This window comes from Penaeus vannamei, chromosome 22, assembly GCF_042767895.1.
Source record: "Penaeus vannamei isolate JL-2024 chromosome 22, ASM4276789v1, whole genome shotgun sequence".
Lineage (NCBI taxonomy): Eukaryota > Metazoa > Arthropoda > Malacostraca > Decapoda > Penaeidae > Penaeus > Penaeus vannamei.
The window spans coordinates 25,919,686-25,926,898 of record NC_091570.1 but is presented as its reverse complement, the minus strand read 5'-3'; positions in this window follow the sequence as shown (position 1 = coordinate 25,926,898).

Here is a 7,213-nt window from a genome sequence, read left to right as displayed (position 1 = left end):
CTACAGCCAACACATATGCTCTATCGCTGTTATGCTATGTTGCAACATTTGGCGAAATAATCAACATGGGACAACAGAAATTCAAAAGCATGTCCAGCAAAACGATGTCGAGGTCAACATGTAGTGAAGTTGTTGTGTTCGAGAATCAACTGTGTTATTGATGATAGAGCGTCACGTCAGTTCGGAATAACACAGGATGATACACAATCCTGCTTAGTTTACGGGGCTCATACGCCTTGTTCGACGGTTGCGAGTTGTGAAATAAGGTAGAGAGAGAGGAGGGGGTAGTGTGTATGTGTGTTAGAGAGAGAGAGAGGGGGGGGGAGTGAGTGAGTGAGTGAGTGAGTGAGAGAGAGAGAGAGAGAGAGAGAAAGTTTATGTTTATGTGTATCTATTGGCGATATGAAACCCATGCTCGGTCTCGTGCCCGAATAGATTGTCGATTTTGGGGAAATCAAGAAGAAAAAAAAGAAAAAAAAAAAGAAAAAAAAAAGAAAATATCTATATGCAATACCTCCCTGAACTAAAAAAGGATTAACAGTGAAAAAAGTGCTGTAGTCTCGGCCCACTCGGTGTATACTTCACTGACTACCTTTGGAGACAATATTCCTATGGTGTCGTATTCAACTTTTGACAGTGTACGAGGGCTTAGCCAGTGACGGAGCTCTAACCTTGTTACAGAAGAATGACTTATTTTTTCTGCCTAACATAGGACGCCACTCCTACCCGATCAGGTATGTTTTAACTCGAATTTTCATCGGACAACGTACAGACGTCGGGCGTTTTCTATTTACGCATTTTGTTGTCAGCCGCAATCTGTAGAGAAATATATTTTAATTGAAGTGGGATCCAATTAAACAGTAGGGATCAATGAATTGTTTATGCTGACTACCTATATTTTGGGGGAAACATACGCGAAGGGAAAACAGATAATGTTCTCGGTCTCTCCAGGTACTGTAAAGGATAGGAGAAATGGAGTTGAAGGAAATACAGAAAATTCCAGGGTCTTCATTTCCGATTTTATCTTCGATATGACAAGTGCCGGGCTTTCTTGCCGCTCTGTCGATATGATTTGCTATTATATTACGATTTTGATGAAATTCCGTAATCTATTAGGTCAAAGGAGAGGGAACTCATTAGTGGAAAACCTAAAGAAATACTTTCACTGTATAATTTTTGTTGATGTCTCATAGGATGCTTTATGATAAGTTGACTAAACAAACTTTATATAAGGATTATTCATTTCTGTCTCGTTATACAATGTCGTTCTTAATTTTCCATCATTCTAAGCACAAGCTTCTCTGATGGCTTGTCTGATTCATAAGGAAATATTTGATCGCTGTTCAAAGATGCAATGAGGCACCGCATGTCCTCTACCTATATATATATATATATATATATATATATATATATATATATATATATATATATATATATGTATATATATATATATATATATATATATATATATATATATATATATATATATATATCGGTTTGTATATATTCAGACGGATAGATAGATTTATGTAGATAGAAATTACATACACACACACACACACACACAGATATATATATATATATATATGTGTGTGTGTGTGTCTGTGTGCGTGTGTGTGTGTGTGTATGTAATATCTATCTACACAAACACACACACACACACACACACACACACACACACACACACACACACACACACACACACACACACACACACACACACATATATATATATATATATATATATATATGTGTGTGTGTGTGTGTGTGTGTGTGTGTGTGTGTGTGTGTGTGTGTGTGTGTGTATGTGTGTGTACACACACATGTGCTTATATATATATATATATATATATATATATATATATATATATATATTTATATACATATATGTATATATGTATATATATATATAAATATATATATATATATATATATATATATAATGATGATAATGACTATAATGATAATAATCATAAAAATAATGATAGTAATGATGATAATGATGATAATAATTATTATCCAGTCCACTTATAATGGAATAAAGGCCAAAAGTATTAAAATCCCAAAAGTCGAAATACAGGCAAAAACTAGCGTATTACAGCCTTTTGAGAGAAACGTCGAAAAAAAAACCTTTTTCTCTTTTTATTGGTAATTATGAGGATTTTAACATTAATTCAGGTAATTGTTATGATTTTCATGATAATTCCTTCATTATATACAATAATGATGATAATTATGATGATAATAACAATGATAATGACAATAATAATGATAATGATAAAATCATAATTATGATGATAATTTTGATAATAACTGCAATAATAGCAATAATCAATTCTATTCCAATAGTTTTCATACTAATAATGACAATAGAAATATTAATATCATTATCACTGTCATTATAATTAGTACAATTGTCATTATTATTTCTAAAATTATCATTATTACAATTATCATTATAAAAATAGTTATAATGATGAAAATAGCTATAATGATTAGCATAATAATCATTATAACTGCAATAATGATGATAATAAGGATGATAATCATGATGATAATGACTATAATGATAATAATAAAAAAATAATGAAAGTAAAGATAATAATGATGATTATAATTATTATCCAGTCCATTTATAATGAAATAAAGGCCAAAAGTAATAAAATCCCTAAAGTCGAAAAAAGGCAAAATCTAGCGTCTTACGCTTTTTATTGGTAATTATGAGGATTTTAACATTAATTCAGGTAATTGTGATGATTTTCATGATAATACCTTCATTATATACAATAATCATGATAATTAGGATGATAATGACAATGATAATGACAATAATAATGGTAATAATGATAAAATCATAATCACAAGGATAATTTTGATAATCACTGCAATAATAGCAATAATCAACTCTATTCCAATAATTTTCATACTAATAATGACAATAGAAATTATAATAACATCAATGTTAAAATCCTCATAATTACCAATAAAAAGCGAAAAGGTTTTTTTTCGACGTTTCTCTCAAAAGGCTGTAATACGCTAGATTTTGCCGTTTTTTCGACTTTTGGGATTTTATTACTTTTGGCCTTTATTTCATTATAAATGGACTGGATAATAATTATTATCATCATTATTATCATTACTGTCATTATTTTTATGATTATTATCATTATAGTCATTATCATCATGATTATCATCATTATTATCATCATTATTGCAGTTATAATGATTATTATGCTAATTATTATAGCTATTTTCATCATTATAACTATTTTTATAATGATAATAGCAATAATGATAATTTTAGAAATAATAATGACAATAGTAATAATTATAATGACAATGATAATGATGTTATTATTATTTCTATTGTCATTATTAGTATGAAAATTATTGGAATAGAGTTGAATATTGCTATTATTGCAGTAATTATCAAAATTATTATAATTATGATTTTATTATTATCATTATTATTGTCATTATCATCATAGTTGTTATTATTGTATATAATGAAGGAATTATCATGAAAATCATCACAATTATCTGAATTAATGTAAAAATCCTCATAATTACCAATGAAAAGAGAAAAAGTTTTTTTTTTCGACGTTTCTCTCAAAAGACTAATACGATAGATTTTGCCGTCTTTTCGACTTCTGGGATTTTATTATTTTTGGCCTTTGTTTTATTATAAATGAACTGGATAATAATTATTATCATCATTATTATCATTACTGACATTATTTTTATGATTGTTATCATTATAGTCATTATCATCATGATTATTATCATTACAGTCATTATCATCATTATTATCATCATTATTGCAGCTATAATGATTATTATACTAATTATAATAGCTCTTTTCATCATTATAACTATTTTTATAGTTATAATAGCAATAATGATAATTATGATGACTATGATAATGATGTTATTATCATTTCTATTGCCATTATTAGTATACAAATTATTGGAATAAGGTTATTGCTATTATTGCAGTAATTATCAAAATTATCATTATAATTATTAATTTAATCATTATTATCATTATTACTGTCCTTATCATTGCCATTATCATCATAATTATCATCATTATTGTATAAAATGAAGGAATTATCATGAAAATCATCACAATTACCTGAATTAATGTTAAAATCCTCATAATTACCCATAAAAAGCGAAAAAGTTTTTTTTCGACATTTCTCTCAAAAGGCTGTATAAATTAACTGGATAATAATTATTATCATTACTGTCATTACTTTTATGATTATTATCATTATAGTCATTATCATCATGATAATCATCATGATTACCAGCATTATTGCAGTTATGATGATTATTATGCTAATTATTATAGCTAATTTCATCATTATAACTATTTTACAATGATAATAGCAATAATGATAATTTTAGAAATAATATTGACAATAGTAATAATTATAATGACAATGATAATGATGTTATTATTATTTCTATTATTATTTGTATGAAAATTATTGGAATAGAGTTGATTATTGCTATTATTGCAGTAATTATCAAAATTATCATTATAATTATGATTTTATCATTATTATCATTATTATTGTCATTATGATTGTCATTATCATCATAATTATCATCATTATTGTATATTATGAAGGAATTATCATGAAAATCATCATAATTACCTGAATTAATGTTAAAATCCTCATAATTACCAATAAAAAGCGAAAAAGGATTTTTTTCGACGTTTTTCTCAAAGGGTTATAATACGCTAGATTTTGCCTTTTTTTTGGCTTTTGGGATTTTATTATTATCAATACTGTCATTATTTTTATGATTATTATCATTATAGTCATTATCATCATGATTATCGTCATTATCTTTATTGCAGTTATAATGATTATTATGCTAATTATTATAGCTATTTTCATCATTATAAATATTATTATAATGATAATAGCAATAATGATAATTTTAGAAATAATGATAATAGTAATAATTATAATGACAATGATAATGATGTTATTATTATTTCTAATGCCATTATTAGTATGAATATTAATGGAATAGAGTTGACTATTGCTATTATTGCAGTAATTATCAAAATTATCATTATAATTATGATTTTATTAAGATTATCATTATTATTGTTATTATCATTGTCATTATCATCATAATTATCATCATTATTGTATATAATGAAGGAATTATCATGAAAATCATCACAATTACCCGAATTAATGTTAAAATCCTCATAATTACCAATAAAAAGCGAAAAAGTTTTTTTTTCGACGTTTCTCTTAAAAGGCTGTAATACGCGAGAGCAAGCATCCCAATGGTCACTGTAAATATTGAAGGGGTAGATGTTGTTGGGTTGTGTGACACGGGAGCAGAAGTTTCTTTAATTAGTTCTGAAGTTTATGAATATTATTTGCGACAATATGGGATAAAACTTCAACCGGTTAGAATTAGCATTAGGTCAGACGGTGGTGGTATAGTACCGTGTAGAGGGAGTGTAAAAGTTAATGTCGGAATCTTTGGGACATATATATGATCAGTTTGGGCATCAAGGGAGGAATAGAACCATGAGTTTAGTAAAAAAAAAAGTCGAGAGTACTGGCCAGGAATGTCAACGACGGTAGCAGAATACGTCGCTGGATGTGTGACAGGTGTAGCGTAGCTAAAGACAAGACGCCAGAGCCGCATGCTTTGATGGGAAGATTGGACACGAACAAACCCTGGGAAATATTAGCTATTGACTTTACGGTTTTAGAGGTGTAGCGAAGCTAAAGTCGAGACGCCAAAGCCGCATGCTTTGATGGGAAGATTGGACACGAGCAAACCCTGGGAAATATTAGCTATTGACTTTACGGTTTTAGAAAAGAAAATGGGTATGGAAAATGTTTTGATTATCACGGATATCTTCAGTCGTTATTCTTTCGCATTTCCCATTAAAACCAAAAGGCAACAACCGTAGCGAAGATTTTAAAAGAACAAATTTTTGATAGATTTGGCGCTCCAGACAAATCATTGTCCGATCAAGGGTGAAATTTCCTCAGTTCCGCTATTAAACAGTTGTGCATTAGTTATGAGGTGGAAAAAAATAGAACGACAGCATATCATCCACAAGGCAATGGGTGTTGCGAGAGGTTTAATCGAACGCTGCATTGGGTTCTTAGTAACATTAGATGAAACAGCAAAGAAGAAATGGCCTAAACATATAGCAGCCTTAGTTGCCCATTATATTGCTACTCCACATGCAACCACGGGATACTCGCCATTTCATTTAGTTTTTGGCAGGGAGCCCAAGTTACCTCAGGATCCGATAGTAAGTTCTTCAACAGAAGAAACTATTGATGAATGGATGAGTGAGTTAAAACAGTCGGGAAGATAGCAAAAGAAACGGAAAACAAACAGAAAGAGATGACAAGGAAGCAAAGGGACATAAAGGCGAAGGATATTGACTGGACAGTAGGTCAGGAAGTTTTATTGAAAAATAAAGTAAATAGATAGGTAGAAGTAATATTCAGGATCAGTGGCATGCTAAATGATGGGTAATAACGGAGATTTTGGAACCTAAAACGGGGCTGTATAGAATAAGATCTTGCGATGAAGATGCCAAAGAGGAGAGAATTGAGAACAGATGCAACCTGAGAGCGACACCCAAAATTACAACCTTTTGGAGTACCGGCAGTAGATGACCCGATAGCTGAACACTCCCCACGGCGATTGCGTAATCGTGTAGTAGTAGACAAAGGAAATAAAGGTAATAGGTGAAGGGAATAGGTTAAGGGAAAGGTGAAAGCAGGGTTCTATCCTGAATGAGGATTGGCGTCCTCTGCCTTACTTGAGCTAAATCTTTCTTTTCTCTAGCTCTAGCTTCATTTCTATTAGTATTAGTGTGGGACGGTGTTTAAGGTCAGGTAAAGGGATATTCATTGACGGATTTAGAGAAATTCACATGGAGTGTTAAAACAACGAAAGAAAGGTGAAAAGAATGAAAGTAGAATTGTTAGAATAATGAAAAAGAAGGGTGAAAGAACGAAAGTAGAGGGATAAGGAAACATGACGAAGCAAGAATGTAAGACTGACGCCGAAATAGAAGCTTGTTGAAGTGGTAGGTCCACAGGGACTGACGCCAGAGTTTATAGTAGTAGGAAGTGGTAAGTCTGGCTGATGAGAAAATAAACCAGGACTGAAGGAGCGAGAGAATGATGAAACGGACGGAAATATA